Here is an 11451-nt window from a genome sequence, read left to right as displayed (position 1 = left end):
TGACCCCCCCCAGAGATTAAGTTCGAAAGTTCGGGCAGACTCAGTCTCGAGCCCCGCTCCAAGTTCCTAGGAGAAGAACCGCCCCCTTCTGGGGTGGGCGGGAGGAGACAGGAGGAAGGTCTAGGAACCAAAGAGGGCGGGGGCGAGGGGGGGCTCCGCGCAGGCGCACTCCAAGCCCCGGCTCCCGGCTCCTCCCCCTGTGGGCCGTAGTAAGCATGGCGGCAGCGGCGTTTGTAGTCCCCACTGTGAAACAGAAAGAGGGAGCCACCGGGAGACTGGGCGAAGAGCGAGGCTGAGTCGCGGCGCCGTCACTGCGGGGACACCACTCCCACAGCAGTCACAGCGCCACCGCCAGCAGCCCCCTCCGCTGCCAGGGCCAGGGAAGGAAGACGGGGCGGGGGAGGAGGAGGAGGAGAAGGAGGCGGCGCCGCGGGACGACGAGGAGGCGAGACGGAGCCGGGGGAACCGCTGCGGGAGCGCGGCGCAGCTGAGGAGGTGAGAGCACCCGAGGCCTCTCGGGGCGGCGAGGATGGGGACCTGCTGAGGGAGGGCGCTGGGGGTGCTGGGGAGGGAGACGGAGAGGGGAGTGGTGCATCGGCGGCCGCCGCCCGAGCCGGAGCCGGAGTGACCGCGGCGTGGAGACCGTTAGTCTGGCAGGGCTGGGTGTGCAGGGCGGGCTGGCGGTGAGGACCGCGGGGGGTCCCCGGCACGGCCCGACCCGGCCGGCGGGGTCCAGGGGCGCCGGAGGGACTTGTCTCTCCTACACCTGCAGCCCAGCGCCCACCCCGCCCCCGGAGGGGAGGAGACCCGCAGCCCCTCGGGCTCCCCATGCCCCTCCGCAGCCCCCTGGCCGGCTGAGCGCCCCCGCTCCCCGGCGCATCCGAGACCCTCCTAGTTCGTGATCACCCGGCGCCCGCCCATCACCCACCGTCTGGCTTTGGAAACTTGGCAGCGGCTGAAGTTGGAAGCTTTTCCTGAAGATGATTCCCCGCCTCCGCCCCCGCCCCCTTCTTCTTGGGTTTAAAACCTTGAAAACCTGCCCTTCCGCGTTCGATCCTCGGCTGCGGCGGCGGCGGCGGCGGCGGGGGGCGGGGGGCGGAGTGCGAGTGGGCAGGAGGGTGCTCTTGGGTGAGTGAACCACCTGTTCCACCCGGAGGTTGGCGCTCGGGGCGCAGCCTTGGGGTGACCAACCTGGATATTTGAACTTTTGACACTACCTGAAAAGGACGTCATGTGTCAGTTAAGGGAGAATTGACACATAATCAGGTCTTAAAACTCCAGAACGGTGGAGCGGCTGTTTGCTCCGTGTCCTAGGTGAGGATTCCCTGGGGCTTTGGAATTCGGGGAGGGGGAGGGAAGATGCGGTTGTAGGTCCTCGGGAGTTAGCTACTAAGATTTTCCTTACGTGTGTCCATGTCGGTTCGTTGGGGCCGGTGCCAACCTCACAAGACTGTTTACATCCCCATTTCGTATAGCCCTCCTATATGTATTAATTATGTATTTTTAGGACAGAAATGCTCTTTTCAATATGCTTATGCCTTCAGGACGGGACCAGTATGATGTATATTACAAGTAAAAATGAAATTTAGCCATGCTTTTTGGGCTTCTACCATGATACGTACTCCTGCTAAGATCGCCGGCAAACACCATATGTTTGGGAGAAACGAATTGCTTTTTGTGGCTATGCTCTTGTGTTTTGGTAAATGTTTATTTGAAATTTTGCCTGTTTTTTGATACACATATGCATCATGCCATTGTTACCACAAGTTTTAGCCATTGTTAGGAGAGAGTCTATTTTTTGGAATACGTTACTCATGACAATGAAAAAGTAAATGCCCCGGAGAGAAATTAGCTTCTTCTCCTTCCCTGTTTATTGCCATTGGATTCATTTTTTCCTTTTGAGAATGAATTTTGTTTTTGATAAATATATGCATCTTGTCATTACTGCCTCAAGTTTTAACCATTCATTAGGAGATAGTATTTTTTTTAGAATAGATTACGTATGTCTATAAAGAAGTAAATGCCCCAGAGAGAAATTGACTTCTACTCTTTCCCTGTTTTTGCCACTGAATTCATTTTTTTTCTTTAAGAATGAAAATCTAATGAAATCATGTGCATGAAGACAGATGCTAGGCCTGAAAGAAATTGGACAGTATCTGGGAAGGATTTTAATAACTAATATAGCCCATGTTACTGAACCTTTTTTAGGCCACTAATCTTTGTTACAGAAACAAATGAGAAAAGAGAGGATAATTTACAGGATTTTTCCCATTCTGTTAAATTAGCTTTTGAGTAGAAGTGTTTTCGTGGTACCAGAAATAATAGCATTTTCCCCATAAAATTTTATCACATTTTCTTCATATAAACATTTCTGTTTTCCACTTCAAGATTTTGTGTGACAATATCGATGTCAGCTCAGATTGATTTCATCTTGTTCACCTGTATATTTGTGTGCTAACCTATCTGTGTCCCTTTTTCTTTCCCCCAAAATGAATTTTGAATGCCCATGCGTATAAATTCATTTTAACAACACAAGCAAAATGTAATTATGTGCATACATGTTAGGTAATTTGCTTTTCTAATCATCAGGTACTTTCCCAAGATAAGTATAATATAGTCTTGATTGTTATTTGGAATTAACCATTTCCCTACTCAGATTCTGTTTTGTGGATAATCAGAAGCTGATTGTGCTTTCATAATTGTCTCTGGGAATTAGTAATAAAATTTTAGAGCTAAATGGAGATCTAATTCAACTTATTTTCTGTAAGATGAAGGAACTGAGATCCAGATTAAGTGACTTAGGTCTCTTTATTACCACCCAGGGCTCTTTGCTTTAGTTTTGACTGTTTGACCTTTATATTTAAGATATAAATGAAGAGAGTGGTCATCAATAAGGATCACTTACAGAAAAGCATATTAAAGTATTTCATGGAGAAAAAAGGCCATGAGTAAGCAAGGAACCTAGAAAAAAGAAATAAACTATAAGGCTTTTTTTTTTTTACATATATGCTTTCATTTTTATTCTGGGTTACTTAAGTTCATTTAACTCATAATTTGACCATCTTTTGTTAATTTGGATTTCTGTCGGTTTAGACATTCATACTGTGTTTTTGTAATATTGGTTGTATGAATTAGAGGTTTGTGTTCCTTGTGGTTTTTTCCCTTGATTTCCTGACATTAAGAAAATGTCACTTGATGAGGTAACTACTCAAACAAGAAGGTTTAGGCATTATTTTTAAAGCATTCTTCCCCCCTCCCCCCATACTCCCCCCCAAAAAGGAACTTAAGAACTTTGGATATAAAACATGGATATATTCACAACTACATTTTATCAGACAGATTAAAGATGTGGGTTTCTTTTTTTGTCTGAGAGAAGGGTGATTGCTTTTTCTTTGAAGCTTGTACCACAAAAATTCTGGAAGAAAACACAAAATTGGACATCAGGAAACTGTTTCTGACTGTCTAATGATTCTGACTAATTATATTTATGCCTTACTTTCTTTACTAGCACAAACAAAATATTGATTCCACACATTATTGAACATTTCAGGGAGCAATACTGTACTTATGCAAAGTGTACTTTGTAGAAGGGAGATTGAGACCAGTTTGCCTTAAAGGGTTTATTTCATTTTATATTATGATAAATTGTATAGTACTGCCTTTCTCAGAGAGAGACTCAAATTTTGAGTGAACTTGGTTTGTATCTCTTGGTATGTCATAGGTTATAGCTTCTCCAGGCACACATGAGTGTTTATTTGTCTCTTCCAAATTGGCATCATGCCCTGTGGTCTGCCTCCTAGTCAGTCTGTGTCTAGTCTTCTGCATGTGTAATCTCCCTCCCTTCTTTTCTTCTGCCAGTAGAGCGCTGTGGTCTTAGGAAGGCGACTTGCCTGTCTTTACAGAATCACAGAATTTCAGAGTCAGAAGGGACTCTAATGGCTGTGCAGTCTGACCAGTACCTCAGAAGAACCCTTTGTATAACATACTTTGAAAGGGTGTCATCTAACTTTTGCTTCAAGATCTCTTCTGAGAGGAACTCACTACCCCTCAGTTTTCCCTTATATTGAGCTTTTTTGCAGCTTCCCATTGTTCCTAGTTCTGGGGTCAGGCATAAGAAATCCAGTTCTTACTCCATTTGGCAGCCCTTCAAGTACTTGAAGACAGCTATCATAGCCCACTGTAAGATTTCCATCCTTCCTTCAGCCATTCTTCATATAGCACAATCTCTAACCATTTCAACATTTGCCCTCCTTTTGGACGTTTGCCAGCTTATCAGTGTCCCTCCTATTGGTCACCAGAACTGAAAATAGTAGTCTAGGTATGGTTTGACCAGGGCAGAGTACAGTGCGGCCATAACCTCCTCACTTGTGGATGCTGTGCCTCTCCTAATGCAGTCTAAGGTTGCATTCACTTTCTTGGCTGCCATATCACATTGTTAATTCATGTTGAACTTGCATTCCATTAAAACAACCAGATTTTGGTTTGTTTTTTTTTTCTAAAATACTGCTATTAACCATGCCACCCTCCAACATATAGGTTATAAAGTTGATTTTTTTAACTCAAGCGTAAGACTTTACATTTATTTAATTATAAATTGAATCTTATTTAATTCTGCCCTGTGTTCTAGAATATCAGAATATTCAAAGTATTCTGCAAGTTCAACGAAATATATTCCACTGAAAATTTTATTGGGAAGAGGGGGATATGCCAAAAGGATGATAATTTTTTTTTTTTTGGTAAATCCTTGCATCATAAACCAATTTGATCCAGTAAGCATTTACTAATGACCTACTATGTGCAAGTATCTGTGTTAGTTGCCAAGGATGCAAAAGAAAAAAGAAAAAAAGCCCCTTCTTTCCAGGAGCTTACAATATAGAGGGAGAAAAGGGGATTCATAGAATCATAGATGTAAGAAAGGGAAGGAAAAGGGATTGCATATTTATATAACATTGCCAGGCATTGCGCTAAGCACTTTACAAATATTGTCTCATTTGATCCTCACAACAACCTTGGGAGATAGTTGCTATTATTATCCCCATTTTATATTTGAGGAAACTGAGGCAAACAGTGCTTAAGTGACTTACTCAGAGTCATATAGCTAATAATAATAACTAACATTTATATAGCCCTCACCATGTACAAGGCAGGATGTTAAGCACTTTACAGTTGTTATCTTATTTGATCCTCCTGACTGCTCTGGGAGGTGGTGCTATTATTAACCTCATTTCATAGATGAGAAAGCTGAAGCAAACAGAGGTTAAGTGACTTTCCCAGGATCCCACAGCTAGTAAATATCGGAGGTCAGATTTAAACTCAGGCCTTCCTGACTCCAGGCCCAGTGTTCTGTCCACTGTGCCACCCGGCTGCTTCAGATGTCAGAGGCCACCTGATGGAACACTCACATGTCATAAGCATCAGAGGTGGCGTTTAAGGCCGGGCCTTCTGAATCCAATCCGTGCTCATCCCGCTGTAATATAGACAGAGAGAGAGAGATAGGCATAGATAGATATCTCCATCTGTCCATCTCTCTGTGGTAATTTGGGAGGTGGGAGTGAGCACCAACAATTAAAGGGATCAGGAAAGGCTTCCCCTGGAAAGTGATACTTGAGCTCAGCTTTGAAGGAAGCTCAGAAATCTGTTTCTTTTTTCAGCCAAAACAAAACAACGTTTATTAAAGATTCGCCATAATGGGTTGACTCTCCCATTACCATTGATGATGCCAATGCCAGCAGGCCAGACTGAATCTGAGACCCTTCATGGAGGCAAGATGGATCTTCTATACAGAGAGATGGTGGGAGGGATCTAGGGGGTGCTCAAGGAGTCTGGGGGGACTAGAGGTCAGACTCGAGGAACCAAGAGAATGGGATTTTGATGGGATTGATGGTGGGAAGCAGCAGGAGGCAATGCGGAGGTAGTAGACAATGCAAGGGAAGATTTAAGGAGAGTTCAAACCCTATCATTCCCCCCTCAAACAAATGGGAGCTTTTGAAACTGCTTCCTGCTGGCAAGGGGTGTAGAGCTGTTCCTGCCAAAGCTCTGGTGTCTTAGGGGCGGAGGTGAGTAGCAGGTAGAGCCTGTGCCAAAGCACAACCCCCCCCCCCACCACCACCACATCATTGCAAACCAGATTACAATCAGGGTCATATGTGTTGGTGTAGCACAATGTTAGGATGTTTGTCTATACGTACAATTATACATTTATGAAGTGTCTTCTTACTCGCTAGGTACTGTAAGTTTAGTAAGCGCAGGTTGGTTCTCTGCAGGCACCCTGCGCTGATAACTTTGCTCTGTGAGGCCATTTAATTTCACACCATTTCCTGATCGTAGACTGGACCTTCAATCCCAGCCAGCCATCTCACATCTCAGGCAGAAGTTGCTGATACTTCAGCACAAACCTATCACTAAAATTTTATGGAGAACTATTTAAAAAGTACATTCAATCAGTCAATAAAAATTCGTGCACCATATGCTGGGCACTGTGCTAAGCATTGGAGATAGAAAAGTAAAAGATAGTTCCTACTCTCAAAGAACTCACAGTCTTATGGGGAAGGTAAAATATAATTATCTACAAGCAAATTATATATATAGGATAAATCGAAACTATATAGGATAGTGAATACTGTAATGCAACCTTTATAAATAGTATAATCTTCACATATGAAGGACAGCACATTTTACTTTTGTGCTTGGTTATCACTGACATAATTAGGCAGCTAGGTGGCACAGTGGATAGGGTAGTGGGCCTGGAGTCAGGAAGACTTGAATGCTAAAACAGCCCCAGACACTTACTAGCTCTGTGACCCTGGGCAAGTTACTTAACTTCTGTTTGCCTCAGTTTCCTCATCTGTAAAGTGGAGATGATAATAGTAGTACTTCGCTCCTAAGGTTGTTGGGAGGATCAAATGAGATAACAAAAGCACTTAGCATAGTGTCTGGCACATAGTGAGCACTCTATAAATTGTAGCTATTATTATTATTATTATTATTATTATATGATGTGTCTAACATTTATTTAGTGTAATACCTGAAAGCCAAAATGGGAATTGTAGCCTAATCACAGGTAATGTGTTATAAAACCAATTGGAAGATGACACCTCTTACCATCCCCCACAACATTACCCTACTTTCCACCAACCTTTTTTCCCCCCACTTAATAGCATTTTATTTTTTTCCAATTATACGTAGATAGTTTTCAACATTAACTTTTATAAGATTTTGAGTTCCAAATTTTTCTCCCTCCCCTTCTCCCAAGACAGCAAGCAATCTGTTATAGTTTATACATGTACAATCGTATTAATCATATTTCCACATTTTAGTCATGTTGTGAAAGAAGAATCAGAACAAAAGGGAAAGACCATGAGAAAGAAAAAAAAATGAGAAAAGTATGCTTCAGTATCAGATTTCATAGTTCTTTCTCTGGATGTGGATAGCATTTTCCACCATGAGTCTTTTGGAATCGTCTTGGATCATTGTATTACAGAGAAGAACTTAGTCTATCAAGTTGATCATCGCACAATGTTGCTGTTACTGTATACAGTGTTCTCCTGGTTCTGCTCACTTCACTCAGCATCAGTTCATGCAAGTCTTCCCAGATTTTTCTGAAATTTCCTACTCATTTCCTATTATCATAATAGTATTCCATTATATTAATATATCACAAATTGTTCAGCCCTTCCCCAATTGACGGGCAGGCATTCCCTGAATTTCTAATTCTTTGCCACCACAAAAAGAGCTTCTAAAAATATTTGTGTACACGTGGGTCCTTTTCTGTGATCTCTTTGGCATACAGACCTAGTATCCACCAGCCTTTTTAACTATGCAAGCTCCCAACCTTCTGAGCTGACCACAGCAGGAGTTACATAGGTGCTCTTGGGGAAAATCTTTTCTCCTTCAGTTTATCCTTCTGTCCTACTCCCAGCCATACACCCCTTCCCTCCAGTCACCTTTTGGCTGAAACAGGTGCCACTCAGAGAGCGGGATATGTACTCAGGGTCAGTAACTTATATAAGGGAAGAGTAAAGAACTAGGATTTATTAAGCGTCTACTATGTGGTAGGCACTATGTTAAGAACTTTACAAGTATCCCATTTGATTCTCACAACAAACTTGAGCAGTAGGTGCTATTACTATTCCCATTTTACAGTTGAGGAAACTGAGGCAGACAAATGTTAAGTGATTTGTTCAGAGTCATACAGCTAGTAAGTGTCTGAGGCTGGACTTGACCTCTGGTCATGGAGACCACACTACTTAGCTGCCTCTAGAGCCCTTCTTTCCCCTTTTTTTTCTTTTGGGTAGAATAGTGAATTGCATGGAATGTATAGGTGTGGATGGGTTATGATCCATGTGGCATATCTCATTATGATTATCTTTTCCTGTCAAACACATCACTCTTTCACACTTCTCTATTACTTTTGAGGGTACCGCCATCCTTCTAGTAACCTAGGTGTTAGCCCCAACTCTTTACTGTCTCACCACTCATAATATATTTAATTGCCAAGTCTTGTCTTTCTACCTCCACAAAAATCTTTCACACCTCTCCCTTTCTCTCTACTCAGCTACACCCTGATTCTGGCCTTTTCACCTCTCACCTGGCCTGTTGCAAATACATCTTTATTCTTGATCTGTCTGCCTTGGATGGCTTTGTCCTTCAATCCATCCTCTACAACTGTTAAAGGGATTTACGTAGAGAACACATCTGACCACATCCTTCCCTTATTCATTAAATTCCAGTGGCTCCCTGTTGTCTCTAGGATCGAATATTATTTCACCTCTATCTTTATACAATTTACATTTTGTTTAAATTACATTGTAAATTTTAGTACAGTATTACTCATGATAAACCAATAATCATATAGAAGGGACAGCATACTTTGTTTTTGTGCTTGTGTTTATAATGTTTTTACAAGTACATATATAATATATGAAAGTATTATGGATTCATTCTTAATTTTTATTTTATTTTTTACTAATTTGGTGTGTAATCAAATAAGTTTAAAGACCGCAGTCCTAAAGCAATTTACCACTTGGGCAGTAAAATTTGGTTATTTTTATTGCAACTATAATTTAAAATGTTTTCCATCTACTAAAGTTTAATTAGCTTAAATATACAGAAAACACAGTAGCAGAGAAGACTAATATAGTAACATTTATCTGGTGGTCACATTTCCAGAAACCTTGACCACACCCTGGAAACTGAAAGTAATGAGAAAAAGACTTCTGAGTAGTACAGATTATTGTTACCAAGCCTGTTCTTTAGTTCATAATGGAGCCACCCCCAGGCCACACACGCCCTTCTTGACCTGTAATTTTGCCTAAAATTAAGCTTAACAATTAAATCTTGGTCCTGGGCTGTTGAGAACCTGAAGCTGTTAAGGGGTGAGGCTGGAATCTGATAAACTTAAAAGTGCCCAGAAGGAGCTAGACAAAGGAGAAGAATTACATATAAGTCTGAGTCCATTTAATATAGGGTAAAAAGCTCTAATATAATTCAACATCCTTAGGACATTACTATAGCATATTATAAAAATTAATGTTTGTAACACTGAGATGTCAAGAAAGCTTCAATTACTCAGTGAACTCTGTTTAATAAGGCAAGGGCAATTAATTTTATTATTATTATTATTTTTTTTTTTGGCAGGGCAATTGGGGTTAAGTGACTTGCCCAAGGTCACACAGCTAGTACATGTGTCAAGTGTCTGAGGCCGGATTTGAACTCAGGTCCTCCTGACTCCAGGGCCGGTGCTCTACTGACTGCACCACCTAGCTGCCCCTATTTTATTATTTTTAAAAATTGGTTTTTTCATTCAGCAAAAATCTTCCCTGCAGTGGGGGTGGAGGTATGACTGGGAATCGAACCCTTGTTAGAAACCTGTAAAACAAACAAAGTCTGTGTGCTCTGAGCTCTTCGTCTCTTTCAGGATGTGGGTAGTATGTTTCGTCATTACTCTTCCCGAATTGTGGTTGGTCATTACACTTATCAGCGTCCTTAATTCTTTCGTATTATTTATCTTTACTATATTGTTATCTTCCTATAAATTGTTTTCCTAATTTTGTTCACTTCACTATACATCAATTCATAAAGGTCTTCCAAAGTTTCTCTGAAACCATCAGTATCATTTCTTACAGCACAATAGTATTTCTTCACATTTATATACCTTAATTCTTTCAGCCAATCTCCAGTTGATGGGTACCCCCTCAGATTCTCATACTCTGTGACCTCAAAAGGAGCCAAATTTCCATGTTATCCTTAGGGTTTATTTTCCTTAGGACTAAGTGTTCCCTTAACCTACCTTAATTCCTCCCTCTAATTCTCTCTTCTTGTTTGTTGAATGAAATAGATTTTTGTGTCCAACTGTGTGTGTGTGTGTGTGTGTGTGTAGTACCAGTATTATTCCCTCCTTTGATCAGTTTAGATGAGAATGAGGATTGAGTTCTGTCACCCTCTTCCTTGTTTGTCCACTTGTGTACCCCGATTATATAAGATAATTTTCCTTATCCTTTTTCCCTTCTTCCCTTAGTATGTTGTTCTTCCATTCCTTTTAAGATCATCAAGACTAACAGAACTACTTCCCAAGCCTTCTTTCTAATTCCATTCGCTCTGTGACCCCTGATAGTGATAAGGTTCAGAGGGGACATATCCTCATATTTGAATGTAAGCAGTTTATCCTTAGGGACAGCTAGGTGGCACAGTGGATACAGTGCCAGGCCTGGAGTCAGGAAGACATCTTCCTGACTTCAAATCTGGCCTCAAACACTTACTAGCTATGTGACACTGGACACTTAACCCTGTTTGCCTCAGTTTTCTCATCTGTCAAATGAGCTGAAGAAGAACATGGCAAGCCATTCTAGCACCTCTGTCCAGAAAACCCCAAATGGGGTCACGAAGAGTCGAACATGACTGAAAACAACTGAGAAACAAAGAGTGTCCTTGTTGGTTCCTTATCATTGTTCATTCATGTTTACCTTTTTATATTTCTCTTAATTCTTGTGTTTGAACCTCAGAGTTTTTACCGAGCTCTGGTCTTTTAATCAGGAATGCTTGAAAGTCCTCTATTTCATTAAAGGTGCCCCCCCCCCCATTATACTCAGTTTTACTAAGTAAGTAATTCTTGGCTGTAATATTATGTCCTTTGCCTTCTGGAATATGGTATTCCAAGTTTTCCTCTCCTTTATTATGGTGGCTACTAAATCATGTGTGATCCTGACTGGCGCCCCTCAGTACTTGAATTCTTCCGTTCTAGCTGCTTTCAGTATTTTTTCTTTGACTTGTACAGTCTGGATTTTGGCTATGATATTCCTAGGAGTTTTTGGTATGAAGTTTGTTTCAGGAAGTACTTGGAAGATTCCTTACATTTTTATTATGATCTCTGGTTCTAAGAGAATGGAATAGTGTTCTTTTAAGATTTTTTGAAATATGGTGTCTAGGCTCTTTTTTGGTCAGGGTATTCAGGTA

The 11451-nt window shown here is 41.7% G+C and overlaps 1 protein-coding gene across 2 annotated transcripts in view; it reads left to right on the top strand.

Annotated features, from left to right (window-relative positions):
* The first annotated feature begins 226 nt into the window (after positions 1-226).
* The window catches only part of FNDC3A (fibronectin type III domain containing 3A), a 193357-nt gene continuing 182132 nt past the window's right edge, over positions 227-11451 (top strand). For both annotated transcript variants that reach the window (XM_036743460.1, XM_036743459.1), the window contains exon 1: positions 227-495. The gene's annotated coding sequence lies outside the window, so the exon portion shown is untranslated. The remainder of the gene's footprint in view (positions 496-11451) is intronic.

The sequence above is a fragment of the Trichosurus vulpecula genome, chromosome 2 (assembly GCF_011100635.1).
Source record: "Trichosurus vulpecula isolate mTriVul1 chromosome 2, mTriVul1.pri, whole genome shotgun sequence".
Lineage (NCBI taxonomy): Eukaryota > Metazoa > Chordata > Mammalia > Diprotodontia > Phalangeridae > Trichosurus > Trichosurus vulpecula.
This window is presented reverse-complemented; position numbering and strand designations above follow the sequence as displayed.